At 35.8% G+C, this 14,663-nt stretch overlaps 1 protein-coding gene and 1 non-coding gene across 3 annotated transcripts in view; one reads left to right on the forward strand and one right to left on the reverse strand.

Moving 5' to 3' along the window:
• Window positions 1–14,663, reverse strand: part of DGKK (diacylglycerol kinase kappa) — a 147,786-nt gene that overhangs the window by 49,968 nt on the left and 83,155 nt on the right. The window lies entirely within an intron of this gene.
• LOC123619485 (U6 spliceosomal RNA) lies at window positions 4,262–4,368 on the forward strand. The gene has a single exon (XR_006728101.1). It is a non-coding gene; the product is annotated as a U6 spliceosomal RNA (small nuclear RNA).

The following is a 14,663-nucleotide window of genomic DNA, read 5'->3' on the forward strand; positions in this document are numbered from 1 at the left end:
TGACAATGTGAATGGACTTAGAGGGTATTATGTTGGGTGAAATAAGTCAGACAGACAAAAACAAATCCTGTATTATTTCACTTACATGTGGAATCTGAAAGACAAAACAAACGAACAAACAAAACAAAACAGAAACAGACTCATACAAACTGGTGGTTGACAGAGTGGAAGAGGTTGAGGGGAATGAGCGAAATAGGGGAAGGAACTTAAGAGGTACAAACTTCTAGCTGTAAAATCACAGGAATGTAATGTACACATAGGGAATATAGTCAATAATATTGTAACAGTTTTTTATGATTAATAGATGGTAACTGCTCTTATAACAGTGATCATCTCATAATGTATAAAAATATCTAATCACTATGTTGCACACATGCAAAATTATGTTATATTAATTTCATGTGCGCAAAATAGTGATTAGGTATTTTTATACTACCTACTCTCTTGGCAACTTTCAAATATGCAATATCGCATTATTAACTATAGTTACCACACTGTACATTACATTCCCAGGACATTTTATAGCTGGAAGTTTCTACCTTTTGACTCCATTCGCCCATTTTGTCCACCACACTCCCCACATCTGACAACCAACAATCTATTGTCTATATCTAGGAGCTTGATTGTGGTTTTATAGATTCCACATATAAGTGAGATAATACAGTATTTGCCTTTTCTGACTTATTTCACTTAGCATAACATCCTCAAGGTCCATCCATGTTGCCAAAAAGGCAAGATTTAATTCTTCTTTATGGCCAAATAATATTTCATTGTTTATGTATACCACATCTTCTTTATCTATTCATCTGTCAGTGGAAACTTACACTGTTTCCATAGCTTGCCTATTACAAACAATGTTGTAGCAAACATGGAGGTATATATATCTTTCTGAGTTAAAGTGTCTTCGTTTTCTTTGGATACATACCCATAAGTGAAATTTCTGGATCATATGGTAGTTCAGTTTTTAATTTTTTGAGGAATCATCATACTGTTTCTCACAGTGGTTGCACCAATTTACATTCTTACCAACAGTACACAAAGGTTCCCTTTTCTCCACATACTTGCCAACACTTGTTAATTCTTTCTTTTAATAATAACCTTTCTGACAGGTATGAGGTGATATCTCATTGGCTTTGATTTACATTTCCCTGATGATTAGTGCTGTGAAGCACCTTTTCATTTACTTGTTAGCCATCTGTATGTCTTCATGGGAAAAAAATGTATTCAGATACTCTACCCATTTTTTAATTGGATCATTTAGTGTTTTTTTGCTATTGAATTATATGAATTCTTTATTCTAAATATTAACCCCTTATCAGAGATATGATTTGCAAATATTTTCTCCCAAGTAGTAGGTTGTCTTTTCATTTTCTTAATAGTCTTTTTTTTTTCTGTGCAGAAGCTTTTCATTTAATGTAGTCCCACTTATTTATTTTTGCTTTTGTTCCCTTTGCTTTTGGGGCCAAATTTAAAAAAAAAATCATTACCAAGACCGATGTCAATTAGTTTATTGCCCATGTTTTCTTCTAGTAGTTTTATAGTATTAGGTCTTACATTCAAATATTTAATATATTTTGAGTTAATTTTTGTGTATGGTGTAAGATAGTGGTATGATTTCATTCTTTTGCATGTGGTTGTACAGTTTACCCAGCACCATTAATTGAAGACACTGTCCTTTTCCCAGTGTATGTTTTTAACCCCTTTGCCTTCAATAAACTGACCATATATGCATAGGTTTCTTTCTGAGCTCTCTATTCTATTCCATTTACCTATGTGTCTGTTTTTATACCAATACTATACTGTGTTGATTACTATGGCTTTGAAATAGTTTGAAATCAAGAAGCATGATGCCTCCAGTTTAGTTCTACTTTCTCAAGACTGCTTTAGTATTCAGGGGCTTTTATAGTATCATATAAATTTTTGGATCATTTGTTCTCTTTCTGTGAAAAATGTCCTTGGAATTTTGATAGGGATTGCACTGAATCAATAGATTGCTTTGTGTACAATGTCCATTTTAGCAATATTCTCCAATCCATGAGCATGAAATATTTTTCCATTTATTTGTGTCTTCAGTTTCTTTCATCAATGTCTTATTGTACAGGTTTTCACTCCTTTGGTTATATTTATCCCTAGGTATTTTATTCTTTTTGATGCGATTATAAATGGGATTGTTTTCTTAATTTGACATTCTGATAATTTCCTATTAGTGTCTACAAATGCAACAGACTTTTGTATGTTGATTTTGAATCCTACAACTTTACTGAATTTTTAAATTAATGCTAACAGTTTTTTTGGTAGAGTCCTTATGGTTTTCTATATATAATACAATGTCATCAACAGCCAGGAGTGGTCAAATTGGCAGAGAAGGAAGAACCTGAGCTCACCTCCTCAAACAGACACACCAAAATTACAACTATTTACACATCTGGTCTTAATGAGAAAGACCAGAAGGCTAGCATGAAAGTTTTACAATCAAAGGTATAAAGAAGAAACCACAATGAGTTGGGTTGGGCAGTGGAGATGCAGTATAGTCAGGACCCATACCCCTGTATGAGTGACCCACAAATGGGAGGATAATGTAGACTTTCTCCCCAAGGAATGAGGGGTCCAAGATTGGGCTCCTAAGACTGGGAGGCCTGCACTGGGAAAATAAGACCCCAGAAAGTTTGGCTTTGAAGGCCAAGAGAGATTAATTTCAGGAGAGCCATAGGAATGTGACAAAAAGAGACTCTACTCTTAAAGGGTGCACAAAAATTGGAAAGGAACCTGGGTCAGACTCACCCAATGATCTGAAAGTCTCCCAGAGAGGGGCAACTGGAGCTCATGTTTGGGACATAGACACTGGCAGCACCCATTCTGGGGAGCTCGTTCTATCGCACAGACACAGGTGCTGGCAAGGGCCATTTTGGAATCCTCCCTCTAGCTTAGTAGCATAGGGACCCAGCCCCAACTGCCAGCCACTTAGCACCAGTACTGAGATGCTTCAGACCAAGTAGCTAGCTGGGCATGGACACAGCCCCACCCAAAAACATTAAGACGTCCCTCCTGAGCCAACAGCCACTCTGTGACCCAGCCCTTAAATCAGAGGACCCAGGACCTGGCCCCACACACCAGTGCACTGGACCTAACCACAGGACTCCCAAGGGTCCTCACAGCCAGTCCTAGGGACCTGGCTCCACCCACCAGTGGACTGGCACCAACTCCAAGAACACCAGGGCCCTGCATCCAGAGACCCCAGAACTGGCTCTGCAAATCAGTGGCCAGCACTAGCTCCAGGACAAGCTTTATCCACAAGTGGGCACACACCAGCCTAAGAACACCCTGGGCCCTGGGCCCGCCCAAAAGAAGGTCAACACACCAACTCCATGACCCCCTGGATCTACCCAACAGTGAACTGGCACTAGCCCCAGAACTCCTTGGGCCTTAGTCCTGCCTACCAGCAGACCAACACCAGCACTAAGACAACTTGGACCCACACAGACAGTCATTGTGGGATCCAGTCTCACTCATCAGCACACTGACACCAGCTGTGGGATACCCCAGATGCTGCAGCCAGTTATGTCAGGAATCAACCCTGCCCACCAGCAAGTTAGCAAGGACCACTTACCCCACAACCAACCACCACAGAATCCAGCTCAGACAACCAGTGGGCCAGCACTAGCCCTGGCACTCACTGAGGGCTCAATAGCCAACCACCTCATGACTTGGCCCCATCCACTTGGAGCTGACATCCCCCACACAAGGTGAGGCCTGGAAACCAACCAGACAAGGGGCCAACCAGCCTACCAGACTGCCCACAGTAGTCAGCCCACCACAACAGTAGGACCTATGTAGCCCATAGAGGGGATATCCCTAAGACAATACAGCTCTGGTGACTAGAGCACCAGAGCAGAGTGCACTGTTGGGACACATAGGTAGTCTCCTACAAAAGGCCACATCTCCAAGGTCATGAAATATAACCAACCTATCAAGCCACAGAAACAAAAACAGCAAATTAGGCAAAATGAGGTGATAGAGGAACATATTCGAAATGAAGGAACAAGATAAAATCCAGGAAAAATAACTAAGTGAAGTGGAGGTAAGCAACCTACCCAAAAAAGTGTTCAAGGTAGTAATCACAAAGAAGTTCTAGGAACTCAGGAAAGGATTGGATGAACAGAATGAGAAGTTAGATGTATTTAGCAAAGAGTTACAGAACATAGAGAAGAACCAAATAAACATGAAGAAGAATACAGTAACTGAAATTAAAAAAACACTAGAAGTGCTTGCTTCAGCAGCGCATATACTAAAATTGGAATGATACAGAGAAGATTAGCATGGCCCCTGCACGAGGATGACACGCAAATTCGTGAAGTGTTCCATATTTTTTCTCTACACAAACAGTACAGGCCAGAAGGGAGTGGCAAGATATATTCAAAGTCCTGAATGAAAACTAGATGCAGCCTAGGATACTTTATCCAGCAAGGCTATCCTTCAGGATAGAAGGAAACAAAGAATTTCACAGACAAGAAAAAACTACAAGAGTTCAGAAACACTAAACCCATGCTAAAAGAAACATTGAAAGGTCTAATCTAAATAGAAAAGCAGCAGGATGCTACAGAAATGAGAAACTCACAACTGGAAAGGTGATAACTCATGAACTACAAATAAACATGAAATTGTAAAAGAAGACATCTAAATCATTGGGAGAGGGAGGCAGGAACATACAGAATATATTTTTTCTTTCTTTTTAAAATTTTTTGTTCTCAGTAGTATGAGTTTGAGATCATGTTACTATCAGCTTAATAAAAACAGTTATAGTAATGGGCTAATAGACTGAACAAAAAAGGGTAACCACAAGCCAAAAACTTACAAGGGAGTCACAAAAACTAAATAAAATCCGTGATAATACAAAGGAAAATTACCAAACCACAAAAGGAAGAAGAAAGGAACAAAGAGGAAATAACAAGTCAACTGCAAAGGTAAGTTCAAAATGGCAATAAACAGACATCTATCATTAATTACTGTAAATGTTAATGGACTAAATGCTCCAGTCAAAAGACACAGAGTGGCAGACTGGATAATAAAGCAAGAACCTTCAATATGCTGCATACAAGAGACCCACTTTAGGGAGAAAGACACATATAGGTTGAGAGTGAAAGGATGGAAAAGGATATTCCATGCAAATGGAAAAACCAAAAAAGCAGGTGTTGTAGTACTGATTTCAGACAAAATAGACTTTAAAACAAAGGCCATAAAGAAAGATAAAGAAGGACATTTTATAACGATTAAAGGAGTGATACAAGATGAGGATATTACACTCGTTAATATATATGCACCCAATATAGGAGCACCTAAGTACATAAAACAATTACTAACAGAGATAAAGGGGGATATTGATGGGAATACAATCATAGTTGGAGATTTTAACACCACATTAACATCACTAGACACATCTTCCAGACAGAAAATAAATAAGGCAACAGAGAAATTAAATAATACAATAGAAAAATTAGATTTGGTGGATATTTTCAGAGAATTACACCCCCCAAAAAAGGATATACATTCTTTTCAAGTGCACATGGAACATTTTCCAGGATTGATCATGTACTTGGGCACAAAAGAAACCTCAACAATTTTAAGAAGATAGAAATTATCTCAAGCATCTTTACTGACCACAATGCCATGAAACTAGAAATCAACAACAGAGAAACAAAGGAGAACAAAAGGAAAGCATGGAGATTAAACAATATGCTATTAAAAAAACAATGGGTCAATGAGGAAATCAAAGCTGAAATTAAAAAATACCTTGAGACAAATGAAAATGAAAGCACAACCACACAAAATTTATGGGACACAGCAAAGGCAGTGCTAAGAGGGAAGTTTATAGCGATACAGGCCTTCCTCAAAAAAGAACAATCTCAAATAAGCAATTTAACCCACCAGCTGAAAGAACTAGAAAAAGAAGAACAAAAAACCCCAAAAGGCAGCAGAAGGAAGGAAATAATAAAGATCAGAGAGGAATTAAATACAATAGAGATTAACAAGACCATAGAAAAAATCAATCAAACCAAAAGCTGTTTTTTTGAAAAAGTAAATAAAATTGACAAACCTTTGGCCAAACTCACAAAGAAGAAAAAAGAGAGAGCACAAATTAGCAAAATAAGAAAGGATAATGGAGAAATTACAACAAGTAAAATAGAAGTACAGAATATCATAAGAGAATGTTATGAAAAACTATATGGAATCAAACTGGATAACCTAGAGGAGATGGACAAGTTTCTGGAAACACTGTCCACCAAGACTGAATCAAGAAGAAACTGACCACTTGAACAAACAGATCACTAGAAATGAAATCGTAATAGCAATAAAAAAAACTTCCCTACAAATAAAAGTCCAGGAACGGATGGCTTCACTACGGAATTCTACCAAACATACAAAGAAGAACTCATACCAGTCCTTCTCAATTGAAAAGGAGGGAATACTCCCAAACTTGTTCTATGAAGCCACCATCACCCTGATACCAAAACCAGGCAAAGACACTACCAAAAAAGAGAATTATAGGCCAATATGACTGATGAACATAGATGCCAAAATCCTCACCAAAATATAAACAAATAGAATCCAACAACACATAAAAAAGATTATACATCATGACCAAGTGGGGTTCATCCCAGGGGCACAAGGCTGGTTCAACATATGCAAATCAATCAATGTAATACATCGCATCAACAAGAGAAAGGAGAAAAACCACATGATCATCTCAATAAATGCAGAAGAAGCATTTGATAAAATTCAACACCCATTTATGATAAAAACTCTCACCAAAGTGGGTATAGAGGAAACATATCTCAACATAATAAAAGCTATATATGGCAAACCTACAGCCAGCATAGTACTCAACAGTGAAAAACTCAAAAGCTTCCCACTAAAATCTGGGACAAGACAAGGATGCCCACTATCACCACTCCTATTCAACATAGTCCTGGAAGTCCTAGCCACAGCAATCAGGCAAGAGAGAGAAATAAAAAGGGATCCAAATTGGAAAAGAAGAGGTAAAAGTGTCACCATATGCCGATGACATGTTACTATATATAGAAAACCCTAAAAGGTCCACACAAAAACTACTAGAGCTGATCAAAGAATTCAGCAAGGTAGCAGGTTACAAGATTAACATTCAAAAATCATTTGCAGTTTCTTTACACTAATGATGAATCAACAGAAAAAGTAAAGAAACAATCCCCTTTAAAATAGCACCCAAAGTAATAAAATATCTAGGAATAAATCTAACCAAGGAGGTGAAAGAATTATACACAGAAAACTATAAACCATTGATGAAGGAAATTAAAGAAGACTTTAAAAAATGGAAAGATATCCCATGCTCCTGGATTGGAAGAATCAATATTATTAAAATGGTAATACTGCCCAAGGCAATCTACAGGTTTAATGCAATCCCTATCAAATTACCAAGGACATATTTCACAGAACTAGAACAAATCATAATAAAACTTATATGGAACCATCAAAGACCTAGAATTTCCAAAGCATTACTGAAGAGAAAGAAACAAGCTGGAGGAATAACTCTCCCAGACTTCAGACAATACTATACAGCTACAGTCATCAAGACAGCATGGTATTGGTACAAAAACAGACATATAGACCAATGGAACAGAATAGAGAGCTGAGAAATGAACCCACAAACTTTTGGTCAACTAATCTTCGACAAAGGAGGCAAGAATATACAATGGAATAAAGACAGTCTCTTCAGAAAATGGTGTTGGGAAAACTGGACAGCAGCATGTAAAGCAATGAAGCTAGAACACTCCCTTACAACATACACAAAAATAAACTCAAAATGGACCAAAGACTTAAACATAAGAGAAGACACAATAAACCTCTTAGAAGAAAATATAGGCAAAACATTGCCTCACATACATCTCAAAAATGTTCTCCTAGAGAACTCTACCCAAGGAATAGAAGTAAAAGCAAGAATAAACAAATGGGACCTAATGAAACTTAGAAGCTTCTGTACAGCAAAGGAAACCATAAGTAAAACAAAAAGACAACCTACGGAATGGGAGAAAATTTTTGAAAATGAAACCGACAAAGGTTTGATCTCCAGAATATATAAGTAGATCATACGACTTACTAAGAAAAAACCAAACAACCCAATCCAAAAGTGGGCAGAAGACCTAAACAAGCAATTCTCCAATGAAGACATACAAATGATCAATAGGCACATGAAAAAATGCTCAACATCATTAATTATCAGAGAAATGCAAATCAAAACTACAATGAAGTATCACCTAACAACAGTCAGAATGTTCATCATTCAAAAATCCACAAACGATAAATGCTGGAGAGGCTGTGGAGAAAGGGGAACCCTCCTACACTGCTGGTGGGAATGCAGTTTGGTGCAGCCACTGTGGAAAACAGTGTGGAGATTCCTCAAAAGACTAGGAATAGACTTAACTGTATGACCCAGGAATCCCGCTCCTGAGCATATATCCAGAAGGAACCCTTCTTCAGGATGACACCTGCACCCCAATGTTCATAGCAGCACTATTTACAATAGCCAAGATATGGAGACAGCCTAAATGTCCATCAACAGATGACTGGATAAAGAAATGGTGATATATTTATACAATGGAATACTACTCAGCCATAAAAACCGACAACATAATGCCATTTGCAGCAACATGGATGCTCCTGGAGAATGTCATTCTAAGTGAAGTAAGCCAGAAAGAGAAAGAAAAATACCATATGAGATCGCTCATATGTGGAATCAAACAAACAAACAAACAAACAACACAAACAAAGCATAAATACAAAACAGAAACAGACTCATAGACATAGAATACAAACTGGTGGTTGCCAAGGGGGCAGAGGGTGGGAAGGGATAGACTGGGACTTCAAAACTGTAGAATGTGTAAACAAGATTATACTGTATAGCACAGGGAAATATATACAAGATCTAATGGTAGCTCACGGAGAAAAAAATGTGACAATGAATATATATATGTTAATGTATAACTGAAAAATTGTGCTGTATACTGGAATTTGATACAACATTGTGAAATGATTATAAATCAATAAAAAGTGTTTAAAAAATACACTAGAAGGAATCAGTAGTCTATTAAGTGGTACACAGGAATGGATCAGCAAGCTGGAAGACAGAGTAGTAAAAATTACTGAAGCTGTCAAGAAAAAAGGAAAAAGAATAAAAAGAAATGAGGATAGTTTAGTAAATATCTAAACAACATTAAGTGTAGTAATATTTGCATCATAGAGGTCTCAGAAGGAAAAAAGAGAGAGAAAGGGGCAGAGAACATATTTGAAGACATAATAGCTGAAAACTTTCCTAACCTGGGAAAGGAAAGAAACATCTAAGTCCAGGATTCACAAAGAGTCCCAAACAAGATCAATTCAAAGAGGGCCACACTAAGACACATTTTATTAAAATGGAAAAATTAAAGATAAGAGGAAATATTAAAAGCAGCAAGGGAAAAGCAACAAGTTATATACAAGGGAACTCCCGTAAGGCTATCAGCTGATTTTTTAGCAGAAACTCTGCAGTCCAGAAGGAAGTGGTACAATATGTTTAAAGTAATGAGAAGGGGAAACCTACAACAAAGGATATTTCACCTTGCCAGGCTCTCATTCAGATTTGATGGAGAGATCAAAAGGGTTACAGACAAGCAAAAACTAAAGAGTTAAGCATCACCAAACTAATTTTACATGAAATGTTGAAGGGACTTTTGTAAGCAGAAAAGAAAAGACCACAACTAGAGATATGAAAATCACAAAAGAAAAAAAATATCTTTGGTAAAGGCAAATATATAGTAAAGCTAGTAAATCAACAATGTATAAAGCTAGTAGGAAGATTAAGAGACAAAAGTAGAGAAAATCATCTATAATCTGCAATAAGCAGGTAAGGGCTACACAAAACAAAAAGATGTAAAATATGATTTCAAAAACAGCAAACTTGAAGTGGGGATGCAGGGTTGTTAAAATGCATTTGAGCTTAAGAGATCAGAAACTCTACATTTAAACCTCATGGTATCCTCAAACCAAAAATCTAAAATAGATGAATATACAAAAAAGAGAAAGGAATCCAAATATAGCACTAAGGATACTTCAGATCACAAAGGAAACTAGCAAAAAATAGAAGGAATAAAAATAACTACAAAAAACAACTCTAAAACAATTAACAAAATAGTTCTAAGTACATACCTATCAACAATCACTTTATATGTAAATGGACTAAGTGTTACAGTCAGAATACGTAGAGTAGCTGAAAGGATACAAAAACAAGGTCCATATATATTCTGCTTATAAGAAACTCATTTTAGATCTAAAGACACACACAGAGTGAAAGTGAGAGGAGGGAAAAGGATATTCAATGCAAATGGTAATTAAAAGAAAGCCAGGGTAGCAATACTTATATCAGACAAAATAGAGTTTACAACAAAGACTGTATCAAGAGACAAAGAAGGACATTACACAATTATATAGGGATCAATCCAAGAAGATATAACAATTGAAATATACACACACCCAGCATAGGAGCAAATAAATACATAAAGGAAATATTAACAGAAATAAAGGCAGAAATTTATAGTAACACAATAATAGGAAGGGAGACTAACAACCCAGTTACATCAATGGACAGATCATTCAGATAGAAAATCAATAAGGAAACACTGTCCTTAACACATAAGATGAAATGGACTTAATTGTTATGTATAGAAAACTCCATTCAATACCAGCAGAATATAAATTATTTTCAAGTGTACATGTAAAGTTCTCTGGACTAGATCCCTTACTAGGCTGCAAAAGAAGTCTCACTAAATTTAAGAAAATTGAAATTATATCAAATATCTTTTCTGACCACAATGTATGAGACTAGAAACCAATTAAAAGAAAAAACTGAAATACAGAAACAAGTGGAAGCTAAACATTTGGCTACTAAACGATGAGTGGATCACTGAAGAAATAAAAGAGAAAATTAAAAAATACCTGGAGAAAAATGAAAATGAAAACATAATGATCCAAAATCTATGGGATTCAGCAAAAGAAGTTCTGAGGGGAGGTTTATAGTGATACAAGGCTACCCCAGGGAACAAGAAAAATCTCATATAAGCAACTTAACCTTACATCTAAAGGAACTAGAAAAAGAGAACAAACACAATCCAAAGTTTGTAGAAGGAAATAAATGAAAAAGATCAAAGAATATATAAATGAAATAGAGACTGAAAAATGGAAAAGATCAATGAAGCAAAGATCTGGTTCTTTGAAAAGGTAAAATTGATAAACTTTAGCCAGACTCATCAAGAAAAAAAGGGAGAGAGCCCAAATAGATAAACTCAGATATGAAATAGGAGAATTTACAACTGGTACCACAGAAATATCAAGAATCATAAGAGATTCCTATGAACAATTATATGACAATAAAATGGACAATGTAGAAGAAAGGGACAAATTCCTAGAACTGTGTCATCTCCCAAGATTGAACCCAGAAGAAACAGAATATATGAACAGACCAATTACTAGTAATGAAGTTAAACCAGTAATAAAAGAACTCTCAAGAAAAAAAAGGCCAGGACCAGATGGCTTCACAAGTGAATTCTATCAAACATTTAGAGAAGAGTTAACACTCATTTCTTAAACTATTCCAAAAAAATTGAAGAAGAGGGAACACTCCCAAATTCATTCTATAAGGCCACCATTACCCTGATACCAAAACCAGACAAAAACACTACAAAAAAAGAAAATCACAGGCCAATATCTTTGATGAATGTAGATGTAAAAATCCTCAACAAAATATGAGCCAACTGAATCTGACAATATATAAAAAGGATCATACACCATGATAAAGTTGGATTCATTCCAGGGTCGCAAGGATGGTTCAACATATGCAAATCAATGTGATACAGCACATTAACAAAAAGAAAGACAAAAATCACGTGATCATTTCAATAGATGCATAAAAAGCATTTGACAAAATTCAACAGAAGAATTCTCATCAAAGTAGGTATAGAGGGAGCATATCTCAATATAATAAAGGCCATTACAATAAACCACAGTGAACGTAAAACTCAATGGAGAAAAGCTAAAAGCCTTCCCATTAAATTCAGAAATAAGACAAAGATGCCTACTCTCACCACTTCTATTTAGCATATACTAAATCCTGGCAACAGTAATGAGACAAAAAAAAAAAAAAAAAAAGGAAGAAAAGGTATCCATATTGGAAAGGAAGGTAAAAATGTTACTATCTGCAGATGACATGATACTCTATATAAAGAATACAAAAGTTGCCACACAAAACCTACTAGAACTAATAAATGATTTCAGCAAGGTACCAGGATATAAGATTAAATACAGAAATCTGTTGTATTTCCAGACACTAATAATGAAACAGCAGAAAGATAAAGTAAAAATAAATCTCATTTAAAGTTACATCAAAAATACATACAGGAATAGAGTTAAGCAAGGAGGTGAAAGACCTATAGTCTGAAAACTATAACATTTTGATAAAGGAAATTGAATATGCTTCAAAGAAATGGAAAGATATTACTTGCTCTTGGAATAGATGAACTAATATTGTCAAAATGGCCATAATACCCAAAACTATCTACTGATTTAATGCAATCTCTATCAAAATATCTATGACATTTTTCACAGAACTAGAACAAATAATCCTAAAACATATATAGAACCATAAAAGACCCAGAATTGCCAAAAAATTCTGAGAAAAAAGAACAAAGCTGGAGGTATAACCCTTCCAGTCTTCAGACTATATTATAAGGCTATAGTAATCAAAACAGTGATATTGAGCTCCATACAAAAACTACTAGAGCTGATAAAAGAATTTGGCAAGGCAGCAGGACACAAAATTAACATACAGAAATCAGTTGCATTTATTTACACTAAAAATGAAATATCAGAAAAAGAAATTAAAGAAACAATCTCTTTTAAAATCGCATCCAAAAAAATAACTCAGGAAGAAATCTGACCAAGGAGGTGAAAGACTTGTACATGGAGAACTACAAAACACTGGTTAAGAAAATTCAAGATGACTTAAAGAAATGGAAAGATATCCCATGCTCTTGGGTTGGAAGAATCAATATTGTTAAAATGGCCATACTACCCAAAGCAGTCTACAGATTGAATGTGATCTCTATCAAATTACCCGGGACATTTTTCATAGAACCAGAACAAATAATCCTGAAATTTATATAGAATCACAGAAGACCCAGAATTGCCAAAGCAATACTGAAGAAAAAGAATGAAGCTGGAGGAATACCCTCCCAGACTTCAGACAATATTACAGAGCTACAGTAATCAAAATAATGTGGTGTTGGCACAAAAACAGACATACGGACCAACGGAACAGAATAGAGAGCCCAGATAAAACCCCAGAGACTTATGATCAGTTAATCTTTGACAAAGGGGGCAAGAATATACAATGGAGAAAAGACAGTCTCTTGGGCAAGTCATGTTGGGAAAACTGGACAGCAGCATGTAAATCAATGAAGTTAGGACATTCCCTCACATGATACACAAAAATAAACTCAAAATGGCTTAAAGACGCAAATATAAGAGAAGACACTATAAACCTCCTAGAAGAAAACATAGGCAAACATTATCTGACATAAATCCTAGCAATGTTCTCCTAGGGCAGTCTACCTAGGCAGTAGAAACAAAAGCAAAAATAAACAAATGGGACCTAATTAAACTTGTAAGCTTTTGCACACAAAGGAAACTATAAGCAAAACAAAATGACAACCTACAGAATGGGAGGAAATATTTGGAAATAATGTGAGTGACAAGGTTTAAATTCCCGAATATATAAACAGTTCATACAACTTAATAACAAAAACCAAACAATCCAATCAAAAAATGGGCAGAAGACCTAAACAATCAATTCTCCAATGAAGACATACAAATGGTCAATAAGCACATGAAAAAATGCTCAATATCACTAAGTATCAGAGAAATGCAAATCAAAACTACAACGAGGTATCACCTCACACCAATCAGAATGGCCATCATTAAAAAGTCTACAAATGATAAATGCTGGAGAGGATGTGGAGAAACGGAACCCTCCTACACTGTTGGTGGGAATGTAGTTTGGTGTAGCCATTATGGAAAACAGTGTGGAGATTCCTGAAAAGACTAAAAATTGACGTATCATATAATACAGCAACCCCACTCCTGGGCATATATCCAGGGGAAACTCTAATTTGAAAAGATATATGCACCTCAGTGTTCATAGCAGCACTATTTACAATAGCCAAGATAGGGAAACAACCTAAATGTCCATCGACAGATGACTGGATAAGGAAGTTGTGATATATTTATACAATTGAATACTACTCAGTCATAAAAAGAATACAATAATGCCATTTGTAGCAACATGGATGGAACTGGAGATCATCATTTTAAGTGAAGTAAGCCAGAAAGAGAAAGAAAAATACCATATAACATCACTCATATGTGGAATCTAAAAAAAGAAAAAAGAAAATACTAATGAACTTATCTACAAAACAGAAACAGACTCACAGATACAATAAACAAACTTACAGTTACCAGGGGGAAAGGAGGTGGGAAGAGATAAATTGGGAGATTGAGATTTGAAAATATTAGCTACTATATACAAAATAGATAAACAACAAATTTCT

The sequence above is a fragment of the Camelus bactrianus genome, chromosome X, assembly GCF_048773025.1.
Source record: "Camelus bactrianus isolate YW-2024 breed Bactrian camel chromosome X, ASM4877302v1, whole genome shotgun sequence".
Classification (NCBI taxonomy): Eukaryota; Metazoa; Chordata; class Mammalia; order Artiodactyla; family Camelidae; genus Camelus; species Camelus bactrianus.